The 22286-nt window shown below is 49.5% G+C and overlaps 1 protein-coding gene across 3 annotated transcripts in view; it reads left to right on the plus strand.

The window, feature by feature from the left end:
- Positions 1-6979: 6979 nt before the first annotated feature.
- SIL1 (SIL1 nucleotide exchange factor) overlaps positions 6980-22286 on the plus strand; it is a 100074-nt gene continuing 84767 nt past the window's right edge. For 2 of the 3 annotated variants that reach the window (XM_069773105.1, XM_069773104.1), the window contains exons 1-2: positions 6980-7031; positions 11428-11595. The gene's annotated coding sequence lies outside the window, so the exon portion shown is untranslated. The remainder of the gene's footprint in view (positions 7032-11427; positions 11596-22286) is intronic. The other variant, XM_069773106.1, reaches the window with a different exon arrangement.

A 22286-nucleotide genomic window follows, 5' to 3' on the forward strand; every position in this document is an offset into this window, starting at 1 on the left:
GCAGGCAACCTCCAGAGAGCCAACAGTCACTGGGGCATCCTCCTTGGCCGAAACCAATATCCCCGGTGCCCATCGCGGCCCTCCTGCTGCCGGATCCAGTCCTCTTCATCGGGGCTCATCCCTGTGTTGGCTTGTTGCTGTTAAGGGCTGGTCTCTTCTCCCTGGAGACAAGGCCATGGCTTCAGCCTGTTCCACCTTGCTGCTCCTACTCCCCTGCCAAGCAGTTATTACCATCTTGGATGATCTTGAGATGGTATTAAGTGAGAGGGAGGTTTCCATATAGAAGTCTCCCTGTGATTAATGAATTAAGAGATTTTGTGAAAATTAAAGCCTTTCTTCATACTTCACACTTTTAGTTCTTCAGCTGTTGCTTTTTCCCTTTTACTTCTGTACAGAAATCCCCATGGGCCTTGCTTGCCCCATCTCTTTTGCCGATGTTTTCTTCCCACGGTGATGTGGAGATGTGGCCGGCAGTACCCACTTCTCTTTGCCACTCACTTTCCCCAAAAGCTTCACCCTGCTGAACCCCTGGCAGACCCCGCTGCTCCTGGGCCAGTGGTTGCGGAGAGGAGGGTGCTGCAAGCACAGCTTATTTGTATACGAACCCAACCCAGGAGAGGGGCTGTAAATGCCTCCTTATTTCCATATTTATCATTGCAGCTCAGATGGATGAGGAATCTGATGGAAAGTTTAGGTGAAACAGAGGAAATGAAAAAGTGTCGGTAAGCGGCAGCTCAGCTGAGAGACTGGCAGCCTTGAGGGTTTCCAGCAGCAAAAAGGCTTTCAATTACCATGCTGAGCTGCTGCTCGATAACATCTTCATTTCCCCAACTGTGCTGCCGGGATGGATGGGGCAGCAGGTCCCTGCTGTGGAGCACCCCATGCCTTGCCATTGTGTGACCCCAGCCGTTTTCCCAAAGACTGCAGCCTGGTTGTTACAGCGATATGACCCCGAGACCCTAAAAAAAAAGCACATTTGGTCTTGTTGGTGTTTTACAGGTCTGTTTTCTTCCTGGATGCTGGTAGGTACCATGAGCAGCAGCAGAATGTGGGTGCTGAGGCGCAATAAATATCTCCAGGTAACGAGCATCACAGTCATCTGCGCCATGCTGGAAAGGAGCCGCAAAGACTTTGCTGGACAACTTCAGAGCACCCGGTGCTGGGCGTTGGTGATGGATGATGATTTAAAGCCCATTTTTGCAGGGAATAATGGCTCACAACAGTCCCCTCTCCTTTAAGTGTGCGACACCACTGAGATTTATGGTCTCCTTGTTTCCACCTTATGGGAAGTATTTTACTAATCATCCCTGTGCTTGCTCCCGAACCCGCATGCGCTGCGGTGTGGGGATGCTTCAAATGTGGTGAAGAGGAGGTGGCAGGGCAGGATGCGGCTCCTAGGGGAGGCAGCCGGAGCAGCAGGGATGGGTTCTTCCTGGAAGCTTTCCAAGGATCTGAAACCTTCAGCCCTGGGACAGACTGTCTGCCCACGGGCCAAGGGAGCCTGGCTCAGCCTGGGCTGCCCTGCTGGGGATAACCAGGACTGCGTGTCTGTGCCTAGGGCCTGTGTGTCCCTGGGGAGGAGGTGGAGGATGGAGCTGCACGGTCCCCCTCCGGCACCCAAGGCCAGTGAATTTATTCTTACCTAAATCCCTGCTTGGACACCTGGAAAGGCTCCTGCTCTGGTCACTAGAGGTGACTGCTTCTAGAAAGTCCCTGCTGCCCTCACAGTCACAGCTGAGCTGGTGGCACTAAAAACTTGATGTTCCCTTCACACCAGTTATGTATCCGCCAGGTCCCTCTGCTCTTGCTACGGGCTTTATTCTCCTCTCTGCTTCTAAATCATTTGTGCATGGCTTCCTAGGAAAGTGGCTTTGAATTGATCACTGTTACAGCCTTATCTAATTTAATCCAAACCTGATATCAAACGGAAGAGAGCGAGGGAAGCCCAGTGGGAAGCCTGTGTGTGGCAAACCACTTGGATGTGATGAAAAGTGTCGTTAATAACCTGTAATGAAATGCTGGAGTCATCTGGCATTGCCGGGCTCTTGAAATGAGGCAGAGCCTGCCCTCGCTCCCCTGGCTGAAGCCGCCAGGCTCCTGCGAGGGCCGAGCCATCCTGCGGATGCGTTCCAGAGGGAGAAGAGTTGTCACGGACTGACACCCGCCAGGATCCCAGCCCCGAGCTGTGCCGCCGCCGTGCTGGCAGCAGCTCACCCAGAAACCCTCATGCTTTGCACCCTAGCCCCACTGGCAGAGTCTCCCCACAAGCGGGGATGGCTCATCGCATCCCATTTACTGCTCCAATGCCTCCAAGGAATTGATGGCAAAAGCCCTTGGATAAGTCTCTTTTTTTTTTTTTTTTTTTTTTTTTGATGGTGAATGAAATAGTATTTGGGCTGGTGGTGATGCGAAGCTGCAAGTGGGACCCATCTGATCCTTATGGCAATTCAGAGAGGCTGATGCTGACGTGGCACAACTGGTCCCATAAAAGCCCCCGTGTCCCAGCACACAAAATGGGTGAGAAAAAGCATTTTTTAAAAGCAAGTGGTGTAACCTTGCAGCTGCAATGCAACCTCGTCTCAAGCCCAGGGTTCGCTTCTGTCCTCTCTGGATGCATATGCACTGCAAAAATAATCTGCTCTGAACTCAGGCTGGGTCATGACTCACTTCTTGGGTTGTAAAGATGTGTTTCTTCATCTCAGGGTGGAAAGTGGCTGCTGCCAGCTCTCTAACAGTGGTGAGGCCGTCTGGGGCAGGCTGGGAGGTGATGAAACATGGCACCGGAGCTGCAAGTTGTTAAACAACTATACCCACTGGAGACTGAATTTCATCTAATCTTTTGGAGCTACAGTATGATAGAAAAGGCTGAGGGGAAGGGAAGGCTGGAGGGGAAAAGTGTTTCCGACGACAGCCCTGGTAGGACTCTCTTCACAGTGCCTGTCTGGCCACAAATCCATCTGTTTTGGTGCAAGCATGGAGTGCAAAGCCTGGACCTGCCACCTGGAAACTCAACCTAATAAGCCTCCTGCAGCCTGTGGAGTTTGCTTATTACCTGGGAGAATGACACATTTCATGCTACTGTCCTGGCATTCTCCTGGGGGAAAAGGGCAATCAAACCCTCTTGGTGACAGCAGCTTGATGCAGAAGCTCTGTGAACGAGGCAGGGTGATGAATGAGAGCACCAGCATGGGGGACGGGAAGGTCCCCAGTGCCTGTCAGCTGCCTGCAGCTGCATTAGAACAGCATCTCATGGCTTTCCTCTGGGTCTTCCCCCAACGAAAACTACTTGCAGGTACTTCAGGATGAAAAAACCACCAAAACCTAAGAGTTAACCAGTGAGGGACAGCGCTGTGTGGCTTCATAGTGATGGCACATTGTTATTGATTTTGCTTTTGGACTTAAAATGAATGTCTGATTACGAGTCTGGGGGTATTCGGCATGAGCCAGGTAATTCCATTTCTGACCAAATTCGGAACGCATTGCCACAGCTGAGCTGCTGGAGAAGCTGGACGGTCCCAAGGAGGGGAGGTGGCTCCAGCTGAGCATGTGGTGGTCCCGGGCACAAACTCACATGCCTTTTCCTGAAGAAAATCTGAATTTCTGATGGCCCAAAAGTCGCCCTGTGGCCCTCAGCACCATCTCTGCAGCGACTGCCCATCTTGCCTCCAGCTCCTGCCCAGGAAGCAGCAATCCTTGAAATCAAGTAATTAGGGCCAGTAGCAAAGGCAAGGAGAAATTTTATTGATTTTATCGTGACAGTGAATCACACCGTGGTGTCAATCTATTGACCTGGACTTGTGCTGATCAAGGGCTAGTTTTGTATCACCCTGCCTAAGGGGAACCAAGCTTTCCCTGCTGCTTCACTGCTGCTTAGGCATAGGACTGGCCCAACATTTCTGGACCATTAGCCTAGTTCACTGTTAAACTTGTGAAGCTGTTGACATCAGTGCCGTTTGGCAGGGAATAACCCATTTCTGCATCCGCAGCTTTTCTGATTTCCTCTTTTGAACAGCCTGGCGCTACTGATATGGGAAGAACAACGCGCCTGTGGCAGGTATTTGGGGATACCAGTGGCTTTGGGCTTGCAGGCAGCCTGTGGGAGCTGGGCAGCAGTGCCTGGTGGTCTCTGCCTGGGAGAGGGGAGCGGGCAGGACCTGGCACATGCCTGGGCAGGATGCTCTGCCCAGAGGGAGCAGCCCCGAATCCCACCCCGTGCTTAAAGCTGAGCTGCTTTGAGCAGAGGTTGCCTCTAAAAGAAGGTATTTAAACACAAGAAATCAATTGCATTAAGTGCAAATTCATCTGTTGATGCTGCTGTACGCGGGCAGAGCAGCCGTTTACTGTGGTGTGTGATGCTGTGGGGATCAGCTGCTCTGCGCTCATTAATGCTCTGGGCCACTAACGATGCCCAGAAGTGGCTGCAAACAAAGACAACTGAAGTCTGATGGATTAATGCTGCCTCCCACCAATACAGCCCGCAATCCATCAATTACCTATCTGCTTAGTCCTTTTCTCCATCCTTTTACAATCTAAATAGCACATTTTATAGTCGCTGCTAAGTGATGTGATCAACATCAATTACCTACTAAAAGAGAATCAAGTCTTGATTTAAAATTAAGTGCTGCATTTTGCCATGTTCTTTATATGTAGCCAACAGAATAATTGCAGTGACATAAAAACTAATTACACAACTCCACAATTAGGCCTCCCTCCTAGTGCTGTGATTGTCTTTAAGTACATTGATGAAAAATTACTCCCAGCCCTAAATTACTCTCTCACACCCATCTTCTCCAATACCTTTGGAAAAAAACCTCCACCCCATCAGATCAAACAGAAGAACTCAAAATGCAGAAGATAATACATGCAGAGCGTGTTTTCTGATCTCTTTGATGTGTGAGCAGTTTCAGACGGCAGGATTAGGCTGGCATCGCCCGAGGATGCAGCAGTGTTCCTCTCTGTGACGATGGACCAAGCATCTCAGCAAGACTTCCCAAACTGCCTGGGGCTGTCACAGGGCCATGAGGCTGGCAGGCTGGCACCCTGCGGCATCGCCATTAGGCTGCGGCTGGGGAGAAACTCCTCTTCCCTGTGCCCCAGCCGATGTTTGGCTCTTGGGCTGCAAGCAGAGGAGAGGCCAGCCCTGCCTGACTGCTGGCCTTGGGTTTTACTGCTGCTCCTGCTGTGCCTGAAAGAGGGGGCTCACCGTGGCTTTGGAGAGATGGCTGATCATCCTGTTAGTGCTGTTCCACCTGGCAGAAACAAGGGGAAAAGCTGGATCCACCTTGCCTGTCCCACTGGAGAGACTGTGGCAGGGTTTGGGCAGAGATGGATGGATGAATGACCCCAGTCCTGAGCTGGTGGCAGTGCTGCTCCCAGAGCCCCAAAGGGAGAAGAAGGAAGAGGCTGGAGTATGGCAGTGCTTTCACACATCCAAAGGCCAGGAGTTGCATCTTGCCAGTAATCACGTAGCTGCCTGAAAAATCACAAACCCTAATAAAAATCATAAACCTCAATAAATCTTTTGAGCACTCTGATGGGCTTTGTGGGGTTTGATTCCAGATTCTGATTTTGAGGTGTTTATATCCAACCTGGAAAGACTGAAAACATTTCATTTACTGGAAATGAAAGCGGAGATTTGCTTACAATCAATCTCTGGCTGCCAGGATCTTTGTGGGTGCTGGTGGCAAAGCACGGCACGTGTGAGTAGAGGTGTGGGGACACTGACCCAGGGGACAAAGTGGGCATGCAGCTTCCTGCTGGTCCCCTTACACTGTGCCATTCTGTCGGTCGTCACTTGCTGTCGCTGAGCATCCTTTGCTGGATAATTAAGCATTGCAGGTTTAATTTTGGGGCTGGCAGGGTGTTTTTGGCTGCTTCCTGGTGCACGGTGGAGCCCATGGGCATCCTCGTGCACCAGCTGCTCCTCAGCCACAGCACACCCCAGCTCTTGCCGAGCAGGAGGGTTGCGTAGCTCGTGGCTGTGGCTTTTCTGTCATTTCTGAATGCCATCGCTCAGTCACCAGCCAGGAGAGGGGTGGGAAAAGCTTTGGCACCCAATTTTAATCAGCACGGTGCTGTGAGCAAACAAGGCAGAAGGGACGGACCCACGGGCCCACGCCTGCAGCAGCCTGGCAGTCCCCGTGTCTTCCAGTCTGACTTTCTCACCCCTTCTTCAGCGTCGTCCTGGAGACATTAGGTGCCAAGGCTGTGAACTAACACCCTTGTATTTACCTGAAACTTCACCACCTCCCTCCGAACGTGTGAAAAACGTAGGGGTGCTGAAGCAGCCAGCGGCAGGGAAGCTGTGATGTGGAATGCCAACAACATCTCCTGAACCTTGCACATACCGCCCCCTCCTTCCCCACTGCCCACCTGGTGTGGGGGACAGGGGGAGCTCGGGATGCCCCAGGCACAGGCTGGCCAAGGCTGGAGCAGGCTGCCTGGCCACTGGGCAATGGCGGGCAATGGCGGGCAACGGCGATCCTCGGGGCGCCAGGCGAGCCCGAGGGATGAGCGAAGGTCCTGGTGGCTCGGAGTCCGCAGGCAGACAGCTGCGGCGTTAAGGCCACCCCGAAAGAAAGCAGGCGTTATTGGGCAAAAGCCGTTTATTTTTACCCCTTTTTCCCTAAAACCGATACGGAAAGGCGACCGCCAGTCAGTCAGTCAGTCAGCCAGCCCCTCCCTCAGGCGACCGCCAGTCAGTCAGCCAGCCAGCCCCTCCCTCAGGGTGACAGGATTTCTTCAGGGCCTGGCACGGCCTCGGCGTGGCTGGTGTCCGCTGTCCGGAACAGGCCGTTTGCCCATGGCCAGGGCGTCTCTCCGGGGCCCGGTTCGCCCCGCTGCCGCTTCGCCCCGGCCGCTCCCGGGGCCGCCGGCCCCAGCCCGGGACACGGATCGGCCCCGCTCGCTGCGAAGGTGGCGGCCCCGCCTCGCGGGGGGGCGGGGCCACGGCCGGGGGGCGGGGCCGCCGCATCGGCCAGCGCGGATTGGGCGGGGGCGGGGGCCGAGCGGAGCGTGCGCAGTGCGGAGCGGTGAGTGGTGGCGGGCGGGGGGAGCGGTGGCTGAGGCGGGAGGGCGCCGGCCGGGCACCCCCCGGCCCGGGCCGCTGCTGGGTGCTGGGGCACCGGGTCGTACACGGGCCCTGCGGGTCCTGCGCCGCCGCCTTCCGCGCCGGAGCGTGTCCTGCCGGTGCCTTCGTTCGAGGGGAGCCGGTGGCGAGGCCTTGCCGGGGCGGGGGGTTGCCCGCCGCCCTGGTTTCCCGCCGAGGGACACCCCCTCTCCCCGCGTCCGCCGCCCAGGCTGTGAGGGCGCAGGGCCCGGAGAGCTGCCTCTGGGGTGCGGTAACGGCGTTTGTCCTAAACCCGGGGAGGTTCGGCCGGCCTTGGGCAGGGCTGGGGAGTGAGGGCAGCTGCCTGGGCTGTCGTGTTCTAGAAGTGACCGAAAATCAGGGCCCTGTGGCGGGCACCTGCCCGCAAAGTGCAGGGCAGGAGGCCTGGGCTGGCAAGGATCCCTTACGCTGAAGGGCTTTAATTACAAATTCAGCAAAACGGGAGCAGTTTGGGCTCTGCTTTGAACATGAGGACAGGCTGGGTGACCTCAGGGCCCCTTTGCACCTGGGCAGTTGTGGAATAAAAGTGTCCTGGTACTGCCGGTGTAGCTTTGGGCCATTAAAATGGATTTTGCTTCAGGGTATGCACTCGGTAATATGAGGCCTGAATTTTAAAACTGTTTAATTATTTTGGTACAAGCTTGCGTATGGCTCTTGCTGGAGAGCTAGTGAAATTACATGTTGCACAAAGCCAGGCAGTGAAAACTGAGCAAATGGGATTTTGTATATAAACACTATTTGGAATATTGCCTTAAAATGTTTAACTTCAGTGGTTGACTAACACTCGCATTAGAAGTAATCTTTGACAAATAATCAACACTACCCGCCTCTCAAGATGGCCTGGGTTTACACTAACAAGTTCTGTAGACGCAATTTCTTAGGGGCAAGTTATTTATTTTACAGTGTTTTGCTGATAGAACTAACCTAGTACAAATATGGCTTAGAGGCAGAAAGTATGACTTCACTGATACTGTTTAATTTGCTTGCCAAAGGAGTATAATCTGCACAGGCACTTCTGTTGGTAGAGCTGTCTGCGCGAGGAGGCTGCTCCGGCATACAGCCGTGGTAGGAAACCTTTTAAGTGCAGATAAGTCTCTACGGTGTTGGAAGCCGATGACACACCCTGTCATTTACTGAACATGCTACTGCAGTGTTTTTGCTCTGTGCGATCCTTTTGAATTCATTTGCGCTCTGGGAGTAGAATTGTTAAGGGATGGACTACTTTTTTCTCCTCTCTTTTCTTTCCCCCAACCCTGCCTGAAAATGACCAGCCTGGACCATGTTGGTATTTTTTAGCAGCCTCCAAGGCATTTCTATAGTGGAAGCATCTGCAATCTTGCCACAGAAACTTTAATGTGGAAGTGCAGCTAACAGAGGTGAGAGCAGTGTCTGCAAGTTCCCAGGGTCTGCCATCTGTGACCATGTATTTACTGAATTTGAAGGGATACAAATATGTTCCTTTTAAAGAAATAAGCTGGAAACTGGCAATTCCTAATGCGTTGTCAGAACAGCCCTTGAATCCACAATGCTGCGCCCTAAAGCAACACAAGACCAGTGCTGGTGCTACCACTGCCACTTTCTCCTTTTTTACAGTTGAGAATTTCTTTAGCCTGAGCAATAAAACACCTGAAAAACTCTCCAGCACTCCCAAACCATCTCTCTGTCTGGTCTTGGCAAGGAAATGGAAGACTGCTTAAATACAGATGTGGTCAAGCTGGGCAGGTGTGGTTGAAAGCATGTCAGCTATACCCTGAGAATTTGCAAGGCAGTGGATTATTGGGATAAATTTAGGTATAATAGTTAGCCTTTCTATGTGCTAATCCTCTCTGCAACTGGCTCCCTCTGTGGCTTTTATAACCCACCTCAGCTCTCTTACCACTCAGCTTTCCCCTCTGAGGAATAATGTTCAACTTGCACTCGTGAAGTAGGTGAATCAGCTTTAATGAAGATTTGTTGAGCCCTTTGTTGATAAGTTCCCTGTAAAGCTAGTTACTATTTTTTATTAACACACAGATATTCTTAGCATCTGAAGTGAAAAATGACACAACACTGGGGATCTTCTGGGAAATAGCCCCGTGAAAGGAGACCGCGTGTGCTAACAAAGACTTTGTCAAATCACTTCTGGCTGCGATTCATGAGGCAGCTTGCTTCTAAAGCTGTGAGTCAAAGAAAAAAACAAACCCCCAAATCCTCTTGAGTCACTGGGAAATCTTAAATGTTCCTGGAAGTTAAGCCCTGCTTTTGCATAAGATTTGTAGGTCTTGCCCCCTTGCCATATTTCTTGCAGAGCCTGCGGTCGGGGTTTGGTGCAGCTGTGTGTGTATGGCATCAGCTGCGCAGGCACAGCTGCTGTCGCCCAATTTGAAGCACCTTGTTTCAGTGATTTCAATTGCTTTCAGCAATTACTGCCTCAAATTATTCTGTCTGGGGTAGGGAGGGCTTGCCTGCTCGATTGGGTGGTGGCTACAGCCCATTGCACTGGTCAGTGGGGCTGTTTGGGGGTAAGAGGGGAGGAGGGAAGCCTTGCCCTTCCCCATGGGCAGCCCAGGTCAGCATCCCTCACCCTGTGGCGTGTGGGAAGGCCGTCTTCACCACCAAAGTAGCATGGTGGCAAATTGAGCTGAAGAGCTTCGTTTATGAAAGGTAATGAAGACGTGGATTGAAACGGTTACAGCTATGCTTCTTCTGCATTACTGTGTGGGTGCCCTTTCAGCAGGATGAGGAGCCCTATTGTATTTTGGGGAAGAGAAGACTGTTAATTTAGCTGTAAGATATCACTGCTGTAGTGGTATAGGACTGGCTAGGTGGAGGATGCTAAAATGAAATGCTGGGCTGGAAAAGCCTCCTTGTCAGTGCCCCTGTCCTGAGGCCAGGTGAGAGATACTCGGCTCCAGACTGGACAGCGGTGGATGTTAGTGCAGATCTGGATGGGAGCAAGTTCCCTCTGGGACTTGATGAAATCACAGTCTCGGAGGGCCTGATACCTCATCTAACTTGCCCTTGCAGCAAATTAGGCAGGCCACTTTGTCTCTTGCCTTCATAGAATGGGGACCACAATGGATGGTTGTCCTTGTAAACAGCTGTTAAATGCTGAGAGCTGATAAGGACCCTGGATGGGAGCAGGGATGGAGAAACCCTTCAACAGCTGCTATGCGGCTGCGTTTTACACCACTGACTGCTCTGCTTGTTGTCCAGACCCTCTGGTTTGTCTGCAACTTTCTTAGGTGCGATACCCAGCACTGAGCATGGCCTTCCAGCCCAAAATTAGGAATTTTATGCTCTTAAATCACAGAATGATGTTTAGCTTTGCAGCTGGCGCTGTGGTGTCACAACACTGACACATGTCGTATTTTTAGTCCAGTCCCCGATTTTCCTCAGCGTTATCTCTGTCCAGAGGGATTTCCCCCGTGTTGTATTGGTGTGCTTGATCTTTGTTTTTGCTGTTTCCAAGTGCAGTTCTTTGCATTGTTTTCCTTGCTTTTCTTTTTATGGATTCCTGGGTGTTTTTGGAACTTTTCTTCAGTTTATCAATTCTGATCATGACCTTTGGAGTGCTTCTAGCTCTTAACTGCTGGGCATCCTTTCAGGTTTTATAAAAGTACTTTCTCTTCCATTGTTCAGGCCATTAATGAAAAAGATGAATAGAAGCAGACCTGGACTGAGCTCTGAGGGCCCATACGTGAGGTTTTCTCCCTCTGTGACAGGGAATTGTTGATGGCTACCCCCAAAGTGTGTGTGTGTGTGAGTTGCTTTGTTGTTTTTTTTTTTTTCTTAGTTAGTAATGAGCACTGTGCCTCGTTAAGGTGAACTTGCTTAGTCCGAGTTCCCCTGGTTTGCCTGAAAGTGTTGGATTGATAGAGTGAAAAGCCCGCTTTAATGCTGTTGTGCTGATCAGAGGTGTGGTGGGCAGACCTCTGTAGAGGGGGACTTGTGCCCCATTTCTGAAGACCTGGATAATTTTCAAGAGCTTTCATGAATCTCACTTAACTGGGGCTTCTCGCTGGTATTCGCTGGGATTGCTCAGAGGCAATCCTCTGGTCGCTCAGCCCTGCTTTGCACCGAGAGCTCCCCAGCTTTCTCTGCTTTGGTAGCAGAGGGGTATGCATGGGGGCAATTTGCATCCGTAGTGTCCTGCTCCCCTTTGTTTTTCTGTAGGCCAGTCCTCAGTGAGAGTTAGGCTTGTCTGTATGTGACGAAGGCAGTAAAAATACATTTTTCTCCTCAAGCAATTTGAAGTTTCTTGTGTGATTGCTCTGCTCTGGAAAAAAAAATTACGTGCTCTGGAAAATTTAATTACACTCATTTTTATCCCTGAATAGTGTGTTGCTGTGGGAGCGGTTGCAGGACACCTCATTCTACCAGGGTTCTGCTGGTCACCTTCTCAGCGCAACTCAGCTTAATGAAGAGGAGTTACTTTAACTGAAATACATTTAACTGGCGAAAACGTCACTGTCCAAAGAGAACCACCTCTAACCACCCTGAGTTCTGTAAGTACTGAGCTGCTGTGCTCAGCTTTTTGAATTTTAAGAGGTTGGCCTATTTCTGAAGTGCACTTCCACCCACTATACCATCTTTCTTTGCATCGGTGTAACTGTGGGGTGAAATTTGGGCCCCACTGAATTCAAGGACAATACAGGGTTCCTCTGTGGTTTTCATCTCTTCTACCTCTCAAGGCTGGTAACTTGAGGTACCTGGCCACAGCTGTTCGCTCAGGCTCTGCTTCATCATCAACGGGATGGAGAAGCCATGCCCTGTGTGTTCTCCTTTATTGGTCCACAGCTGATGGTGGGTGCCCTGACCAAATTTCAGTTTCAGGGGAGAAAATCAGCCTCCCTAAAACATTCCTGTGGTTTCTGTTGGATTCTTCCTTTCTTCTCTCCAGGGGACTGCATGCTGTAGTTAAATACTGGTAGAAATATTGTGTTCCACTCTGGATTATGGCTGAATCTCGGTGGTGGATAAATTGCATCCTAAGTCCAGTTTGCAAAGCCCTTTGGGCTTCGTGGGATGCAAGAAGCTGTATTTTATTCTACATGTGTGTTTGCTGATAATTCTATAAGATTTTCAGTGAGCAGGTTGTAAGAGTCCTGATTATACTTGTTCTCTGTGCAGTGAGACTCTTTGCCCAAATAATTGAAAAGCCTGCTTCAGAGAGAGGGAAGGGAGGGTGGAAGGATGATTTAGAAGCCTCTGGGTCACTGAAATAGGTGGGAAGAAGATGCATATGTTGATCTGAAGGATATACCGAGCCAGGTATATGCCTTTAAGCATCTAAAGAAAAGTCAGTATTTTTTTCAATGGCTGCCTACTTTAAACCCAAATAGTTTCTTTAATGAGAGTTTTTAAAGGTTTAGCTGTTAATTTTAGAATTTTTATTTCAAGCATGCTTCCATAAAATTAACTTTTTCAACGCAGAACGCTTTAATGTCTTCCGTGTTGGTGCTCATTTGCAAGAAATCTATGCACAATTATTTCTTATGTACCAGTTAAGTCTATCAGCCAACAGATGTCAAGTGTAGCAAAAATGCTATAATAATATTATGGTCTAATAATAGTTATAATGATTCTAATTACCTGGCGCGGCTTTTGAGAGAGGCAGACTTGGAAATTAGTGCAAAGGAGATGTTTAACCTTGAACTGCAGAAGCAAGGCACTTTCAGAGATGTCTGGCCTGCGCCCCCTCCTCCCTGTCGGACATCCCATTCCCTTTATTTCCTCCAGCAGACTGGGAGTAGCTGTCTGGTCTGTTTAAATGTTCAAACCTCATTCTCGGTATGTTCAGAGGTGGAGAAGAGTGCTGGAGAGCTGTAGATGAGCATGTTTCTTGAAATACCTGTGAATGTGAAGCCCCCATCATTTTTATTCTCACGCTGCAGTCTAGCCACCCCGGTTTCGGCACACTCCTGCTGCCTGATGATTACAGCGTTCACAGATTGCTCTCACCTCAGGAAGGCTGCAGGAGGCTCAGCAATCTTCATCTTCTATGCAAGCCGGTTGTGCTGCTTTTAAGTGTCAGGGAGGCTTTGCCACAGCCTGGAAATCGCAAAGCCAGCCTGAATCTGCCTGAGTGCTGCCGGGCAGCGTTCACTCTGTCTGCTGATGGGAGAGCGGGTGTGGGGGTGTATGGGCAAGCGGACACAAGTTGTTGATACCGATGGAGGCTTTGGTGTGGGAGGCGAGGAGGGTATGTCAGCATATGGGAGCCAGCCACCTTGCTGGTGCACGAGTGCTGCACTTGCTTTGCTTTCGACAGTTTGGGACCCCCATGGCCTTGTCGGAGTCTCCTTCCCCAGTTCAGAAAGGATGCTCTGTGTACCAGCTCTGTTACGTCACTCCCAATGCCCCCCTACCACCGTATTTTTCCTTTAGGAAGGCTCCTGGGCTACATTTTCTATATTCTGTCGGTTTTTGCCTAACCTTGCTATGTAGTGTCTTGGGGTCCCAGTGCTCATTGTTGTTGTAGGACTGATAAGGCGATGCATAATGGATCACCCCCCTGCCGCAGCTGTTCATTTTAATTTTGTGACGTGAAGTTGGTGAGGAGTCCCTGATTCACAGGGAAGGATCCTTTCTGCAGAGGAAGCCCTGCATAGGCTGGAAGTTGACAGCTTTTAATGATTATGTGCCAGGCTGAACGTTTTCCCTTTAAATAATAGATTCAGCATGCTGATGAGAACTCAGCAGGACCTACGGGAATTCGGCTGCTGCTTCCTGATCCCCGACATGGGCAGCAGCTGTGAATCTTAGTTACTGTCTTCCTGTAAAATGGATCCAGGGGTGCCCTTGCAAGGTTTTCTTCTTCATTTCCAGCCTGCCCATAGGCTGGCATGCTCTGCTTCTCACAAAAGCCCTGCCTGCCAGTGCTGCGTGCGTTCAGCGCATACAGCCCACCTTTCCCTGGGGCTCACAACGGTGAGAGCTCTGTCATCTTCAGCCTTTTCTTTGGGGAGGTTTGCCTTCTTGCCAGAGTCAGTACCTCCATTGGTGCATCGCCATGGAGATGGGGCTGTAGAAGCTGCAGGGCACAGCCTTATCCAGGCTCATGTGAAGAAGGGTGCGGTAATGAACTACACTTGTTTAGGGAAAATGATTTCTCAGAGTACATAATTTGTCAAAGAATACTTGTTATCGCCCCAGATGCTATTAAGGAAGAGACAAATCTTGGGTCTCTTCAAGCCCAAGCCCGAGCTGTAAGGTTCATGTAATACTCACTTGCTTTTTAATGTGCTGCTTTGCTTTGTTCCACATCAGGCATTGCTGCTATGACCAACGCTGACTCACTAACCTGCTTGTGCTTTTACTTAGCCCGAGAAACCAAAGCTCCCTTTATTTTTCTCCTCCCTGTAAATGTTAGCAGTGTATTTCTCATCCTGTCCCAGAGCACCTTTCTGCATCCCTTTTTTCAGCCCATTCAGAGTCCAGATTTTCACTGCTCTGAGTCAGTTGCAAAGGTTTACTTCCCTATGACCAGTACAGCTCTGGCTGAGTTTCCAAAGGATGCAAAGGGTGTGTAGGTGCATTGAGCTCTCCTGCATGCAGAGGAGTGCAGGCACTTCTCTGGCTTGGCAGACCATGCCAGCACACCCCAGACCCTGAATGAGCTCATGCTGAAACCTCCTTGGGAGTTTGGGGATGCCGCCCTTTCTGCTTGCCTGGCACCGGCACACTCTTTCTTTGTCTAGTTTCCGGTAGACAGAGAACCGCCTCGACAAGGTCTAGAAGAGCCCTCTGGCATGTCTCTGCCTCACTGGCTCCATGTCTCATTTCAGACTTCATCTGTAAGCATCTCTTTGCCCTTGCTAAACACTGTGTCTCTTAATTTCTCTCTGCAAGAGTATTATTTAATTTGTAAATGTTTTGGGACGTTATTTGAAAAATACGGTATGAAGCTGTATTTCATTTACTGTAATGATCCACTAATGCGGGCATATTTCAAAGGCAGGCTATGCAGTACTGTGGGGTTTAATTAAATTTTGTTTTTCAAGTAAGCATCAACAGACAGACAATAACAAATGGTGGACAATATACATACAGAACAAAGTCACTCCATTTTCTTTTCCAAGACGGTGGAAGTGAAAATGTACAGCCCTTAAAATGTACTTGGCCTGTTCACAAGTGCTGCTTTAGTGCAGTTACTCACTTTAGGGGGACTTTTTTTCTTCTTACTCTGACTTAATTTTCTTGATCTCTTTGTGCCTACAAAATAAACTGTTACACTATGGAAAATTTCCAGCAGGAGCTTTGGGTGATCTAAGTTCTGCTGCAAGCTCTGGACTTAGTTTTGAATACTGCATTGTTGCTTAATGCATTATGGCTTGTGGAGATGGGTCCTCATCAGGGTTACAGAACCAAAGGGCTGGGTATGAGTTTTTTGTGGTTTAACCCCAGCCAGCAACTAGGTACCATGCAGCCATTCACTCGCTTCCCCCCGACCCAGTGGGATGGGGGAGAGAATCAGGAAAAAAAGTAAAATTCATGGGTTGGGATAAAGACAGTGTAATAGGACAGAAAGGAGGAAACTAATAATGATAATAACAAAATGACAATAATAATAATAAAAGAATTGGAATATACAAAGCAAGTGATGCACAATGCAATTGCTCACCACTTGCTGACCGATGCCCAGTTAGTTCCTGAGTGGTGATCCCCTCCCCAGGCCAACTGCCCCCAGTTTATATTCTAGGCATGACGTTGCATGATATGGAATATCCCTTGGGCCAGTTTGGGTCAGCTGCCCTGGCTGTGTCCCCTCCCAACTTCTTGTGCCCCTCCAGCCTTCTTGCTGGCTGGGCCTGAGAAGCTGAAAAATCCTTGACTTGGTATAAACACTACTTAGCAACAACTGAAAACATCAGTGTGTTATCAACATTCTTCTCATATGGAATCCAAAACAACACTATACCAGCTACTAGAAAGAAAATTATCCCAGCGAAGCCAGGACAGAGGTGCTCATTCCTTTGAATGAGGTTGCCGGGAGGTAAAAATGATGTTGTTGCATCCGACATTGTTGTACCCAAATCGGGAATAAGCAAGTGGCTCTTGAGTGCATTTTGTTCCTTTTCTTCCAGCAAGTGTGGGGTAATCAAGTACAAAATGTATGCAGAGAAGCTTGGAAAGTCTGTTCAACGTCAGCGGGAAGCTGTTAGAAATCATAATGGCACTCACAAGCGTGGCACTTGTACAAGTTTTCTACTGGTAAAGAAATTCATTGGTGATGATGTAAATGGGCTCCTTTGGGTTTGTGCGGAGGATCGCTTGAGGAGCAGAATGAGATTGCTAGCTGGAGCATTGTTGAATTCTGGCTGTTTTCTGGTGGCTAGCATGGGTTTTGTCGTCTCTTAGTGTTTGGGAAATTTTCCATTGTTTAGAAACATAAGCAGAATTTGCTGAGGAAATCAGTGCAGGTGCCCTGGACTCCTGCAGCACACTATAGCCCTTTCATTTCTCTCTGAAATCTGTCCAAGTCAGAGAGCTGAAAAAAAGGTAAATTCTTCAGAGGCGGACCCCCCATCCTCTGCTCAGAGATTTGAGTTCAAGCCGTGTCCTGGATTGATGCCTAAAGCTTTGCCTACTTAACCTGCCTGCAAATGGATCCTGGGCCAGGGCAGTGGGGTGGCTGCGGGCAAGGGCTGGCTATGCCTGGTGCTGGCTCTGCTCACTGCTGGCTGACCCGGGGTGGGTCACTGTCCAAAGAGCTGTTGGGTCGAAATTGGAGCATGTAAAGCCTGGGAGAGGCTGTGGAAACCTGGTGCTTGACTGGCATCTCTGCAGCTGTTAAGTGCCTGAAAAGCATTGCTGTAAATGACAGACTTCTGTCTGCTAACCTCCTCCTTCAGGAGATCTTGGTTTAACACTTTCTGTATTACAGTAACAGCCTATGTTTTCTCCTTGCTGGAAAGCAGTCCCACAAGTACTTTACAGCTCTCCTGGTGCACGTACCGGCTGATGGTGTTTTCTGTGCTGGATGAGATGCTTGTAGGAAACAACAATCCTGTCCAAGTAAGGCTGGCAAGACGATGTCCTGTGCTTGATGCCAGTCCCTATGGCTGGAGACGAGTCCTGGTACAGATAAACCAGTGTCTAAATATAACTTGTCATGAGGCATCAGATGCTCTTTAAATAAATTCTGGAAAAAAAACCATGCAGCTGAGGTTTGCGCTGGTACTGCCAATACCAAGGGGAATGCCCTGTGCCTGCCACCTTGTTCTTCCCTTGTTCCTTGCTTTAGGCTGCCATTTTTTTCCTTTTCTCACTTCTTTTTGTTGATATGTAGTGTCACTCGAGGCTCCATTGCTGGGTTTTGGGGCAGGCAGTTGCTTTTTGATGACTCAATGTAGCATCTCCTACTTCTCATGTCCTTCCTGTGGATCTCCTGCCTTTTTTCTGATCGCTCTCACATTGTGCTAAGCTAACCTCCTCTGTGGGCTGGTCAAGCTTCCTATCCAAGGACCTCAGGCCTCTTGCAGATAAACTTTTCTGAGGCCATTATTTATCTTCTATGGAAGGAAAGGTTTTCCTGGCCATGCTGGGGCTCGGGTGGCCGACCCCATATGAAACACGCTGGCATCTGTAACATCTGGAGCAGGTGGCTGAGCCCTGCGCTGAGGGATTTGCCCTCTGCGGACCAGTACGTGCATAAGCTTCATCTTTGCAGGAGCAGGTGAGTGATTTTGGTTCCCCACAGTACTGGCTGGCATGATTAAATCTTGCAGATGTGCCCAGAACAGGTTTAGGGGCTCATTCTCCTGTCCAGCAGGATAACAGAGAGAGAATGATGTGCCCTGCAGCAGGGCCAGTGCTGGGAGTCCAGAGCCTGTGCTTTAATGGTTCTTGCAGGACTGTGCTGCAAATGGGGGACCTGCAAGGGGCCTCGACACAATGTCTGGAATGACACAAGCCCAGGGCGTGGGAAGCTATGATAGCGCTTAGGAGTGAACAAAAATAAAAGGCTCTAGGACTATTTAAAAGAAAAAAAAGTAATCTGTAATTCAGTTTTGGGGGAATTAACTTCTAGTGAGAGAGCGCGAGCCTGGCTGGGAGAGGAGGAGTGCTTGCTCAGATGGATGGTAATCCATTGCAGCACCTTACCACGCCAAGGCACTTTGACAAACATTAGCCCTCTTAATGCCTCCCTACGATGAGCGAGATGCTGTGCCGCTGGATGTGGAACGTGAAGTTTCTGGGCTATGAGGAGCTTCATTCCAGTGTGATAATTTAAACACCGAATTCTTTTTAGTAATGGATATTGTTGATGGCTGCCTCGCATGGGAGCGCTGCACAGGAACAGATTGCGTTGTACTGATGTGTTTTAAAAATGAAAAGTGTGCTGGTCTTCGTAAGCACTTGGGTCTGACACTGGCCAGCTAGGTTTCTTGGATTTCTCCTTTGGAGTTTGGCAGCCGTCTGCTTCAGGGAGTACAGTGGTCTCATAAGAGTTTATTTGATCTGACACATGACAAATTGTTTCTGCTGGTGGGTACTTCAGGCACAGTCTGTTAGCTGGCAGCCATAGCTTTGCGGGCACCGGGGAAGTTGGGGAAGGCAAGCCTGCCGTCCTCCTCCTCTTAGAAAGTGTCAGTGGAGGGAACGTTGTTGTAGCCCACCTCCCATTCCAGCCTTCTTTTTGCCGGTTGTTAAATTGTGCTGTTTGCATAGGTTATTAATGTCGCTTATGTGCTGGGTGTTCCTGCAGATGGTTGTTGTGTTTCTTGTTGCACCTTGGTGTGCGGGGCAGAAGAGAGCTTGTGTTTCTGGAACCGGACCCAGTTGCCATTAAAGATGCTTTGTTAAGTTGCTTTTTTTAGGGCACCCTTTTAACTATGTAATGAGGAGTGGAATATTACATTCCTCAGCAGAATAGAAAGTACATGTCCCCTGTGAGTTACTGTAAATACATTTTATCTGTTCTATTACCTACAGTTTTGAGAATATGTCCCCTAAGCATTTTAATCTTGTTTTCCAGAGTTGTCTCAGGGTGAGGAATCACTCCTATTTGCAACTTTGGGAATAATTATGGTGTTCATTAATTTCTTCTCTTTCCTGCTGTCCATCTATTATTACTTCTGAGAAAAAACCCCTCTCTGTAAATCTCCACTGAAACAGGACTGACTCCATGATTAGAATGAGAGTTATGTGCACTAGAAATGTGTTTGTGAGAGAGCATCTCGTAGCTCTGCACGTGGACAGACCCACCGGCATGTGCTGGCTCCTCCAGTGCCGTTCAAAAGCACTTAGCCACATAGAGCCCGCCAGATGCCCGGGCTGGCTCAGTGCTGCTTACCCTGCGGTTAAAGAAGAAAGCACTGCAGGCAGCACGGTTCTGGGCAGTCGTGGCACACCTGGAGCACTGCGATGAGGCAGGAGGCTGAAGGTCAGATCTGCTCAACCACCCGAGTGGTGCTTTGCCTCCTGAAGTGCTTTGCCTGCAGTGCCGGGTTGCTGTTATGAAATAGAAATTAGACGGGACAATAAGCGAAGTGGTTCATCAGCTGCCACTCTTTTGTCCAGCAACTAAAAGCCAGTTCAGAGAGTTTTTGTGGAAGTGCTGTTTGCTTTGGTCCTTTTTTGCTCTTTCTTTAAGTACAGACTGAAAGAGCTGGAGACTGGAGGCCACTGTAATTATTATTCCTTCATGACTAGCAGAATAAATGTGCCATTTAATGCATAAATGACAGGGTCCTTGCCTCAGAAAAAATATGTGGTCTGACCCTGATGCTGCAAACCCTTCTACATGTGAGTAACTGTCCCTGCCTGGTTCTGGGTGCACTGAGATTTCTCACTCCCTGGATCAGGGTCGGTGCCAAAACTTGTCTCGACGTGTGACGTCTGTGGTCACTGGAAGTCACTGTAGAGGCTGTCATTGAAACAGCCTTGATTCACATCACAGCTTTATTTAGATGGCAGCTGATGCAGAAGCTCTGCAGAATAGTTTGTCCATCATGTGATAAAATCTGCTTGCAGGAGGGAGCAGCTGAAGTCTCTGGTCTTTATGGGAGAAGCTCCCTCTGTACAAATGTGGCCTGGCAGTCCTGTGATGGATTTGCCATCTCCCCACCAGATGTGGCAAGATGAGGCTGTAGCACCACCAGCATGTAGAGGAAGCTGCTCAGGATGTTCTGCTGTCTCACAGCAGAGAGAAAGGTGCTGCAGATGCATTTTTTCATCAGAGCTTAAAGAGTATGAGTGGCTAACAGCCTGCTGTTAGCTCTTACAGCAGGCAGGGAGATTTTGAGAGTCCTCCTTGGCTTTGCAAGTACAGCCAAGGCCAAGAAACGGAGAGCGAAAATCACTGTATCCTTTGGCTGCTGCTTCCCACTGCCTGTGGGTGTGTGGCAGAGGCGGCAGAGGCAGCAGATGCAGTGACAGCCAGGACTGCCAAAGAAAGGACCCTTTGTGGACTGGTGCTGCTCGGCTACTGAGATATACCAGTCCACAAAATGGCTCTTTGTAGGGTATTCTCTAACAAAAAGATGTTCCTTTTAAGTGGCTGGGTCTCCTGCTGTTGGTCCAAGCTCCAGATGAGAAACAGTGGGTCTTGTCATTCTGGACAGGAAGGTGCTGAGGTTACAAACACAGTCATTGTCCCTTGGAAGGGAAAATTGTGGAGGAAAACCACTCCTGGTCGCATGTCTGTTTGCATCCCCTCCTTCCCCAGCCTAGGTTTTGGGCTGCTGGAGCCTGCCTTTCCTGTGGCTGAGGGGCAGTGGGATGGAGCTAAGGTACTGCTCCTGAGTGAACCCCATGGCTCTGAAGAGCAATGAGCGTGGTCATGGAGCTCAGGAGGCACCTGTGGACTAGGAGCAGTCCTACTGCTTGGAAGGTTTACTAATTCTTTGAGTCTATCCATGACCCTTCATTGTGCACACTTTATGGCACAGTTCAAATGTTGGTAGTGAAGTGGTTGTTTGAGCCTTCCCTGCAGAGAGTAGCCCTGCGGACCTTGCAGCCCTCAAGCGTGGAGGCTGGTGCGACTCTGATGGCACATGCAGGGTCCTGTGGTGGCTAAGACGTTTGCAGAAATGCTTTTTCATAACCTCTGCTGGGATTCGTGAGATGTAGAGGCAGGTTCCCTGATTTGTCACTATGTCGTAAGGATTTAAGGTTGAAGAACTCTTTGAAGCACCAATACAGCCTGTTTTGCCATGACAAGGTGGAGATGAGCGCCAGTGTGACTTTTCTTCCCCAAGGAAGACGCTGTTTTGCACAGATCACAAGCTGTGGCTCTGCTGCTGTTTGAAGAGACCAGACGAATCGCAGTGACGGGCACTCTGTGCAACATCAAAGTCTGCCCCTCCGAAGCCGAGATGCTAAGGAACTCCAGCTCAGCATCCTTCATGTCTAGGCAGCAAAAGGAAAGAAGATCTCTGAACTGGGAGTCACTTGGGTGATCAAAGCTCTGCTTAGCAGAGGCTGATGAGGCAAAAGGCAGGACGACAGCAGGAAGGTCACAGCCCCTGTGGATGATCTGGGCCATCTAATAATGGCAGTCAGGCCTCCAGAGGGGTCTGTGAAACCTCCTCCTCTGCTGGAGGACTTGGGCCTGCATCCATGCCCGAGGAAGCAGACATGCAGCGTCCAGCACCTGTGCTTGGCCAGAGCAATTATGGGGTCCCTGAGGGATTGTTTAATTAAAGGGAGGCTGCACTGTCACATTTCAAACTGTTTTTTCCATATGTTGCTACAAGTAACATCTAAAATAGCTCTAAAAGGCAAAAAAACATTCCCCAAAGTAGAGGTGGCAGATGATGAAGAACAGGAGAGGGAAGGAATTATGTTCTCTTTCAGCTCCCCATGTCTCTGCATTTACTTCTGCAATTGCAGCCCTTGGAGCTCTTTGCTATTTTAAATTTCCTTAGGAAAAAAACTGCTGAACGAATGCTGCCTGCTGCTGGCTGGCTGTTCTGCTTTGGTTTCAGACTGGGGAGGCTCTTACGCTCGGGGAGCAAGACTCTCTTTTTAGTCTTGGTGGGAAATGCCTGGGTAGAAGAATGGAAATCATCATGAGAGTCATTTCTAGATGATGGTACTAGTAGTCTCTCGGATGTCTCTTTGTGCTCCTTACTGTCCCAGGGCTTATTTAATTGCTTAAGACCACTGAGACCACTTTAAAAGTACTAATGCAGTGAAAAGAATAAGCAAACTTGGATAATGCCTTTCATCCAAGCACGTGAAGATATCA

Source organism: Haliaeetus albicilla, chromosome 27, assembly GCF_947461875.1.
Source record: "Haliaeetus albicilla chromosome 27, bHalAlb1.1, whole genome shotgun sequence".
Taxonomy (NCBI): domain Eukaryota; kingdom Metazoa; phylum Chordata; class Aves; order Accipitriformes; family Accipitridae; genus Haliaeetus; species Haliaeetus albicilla.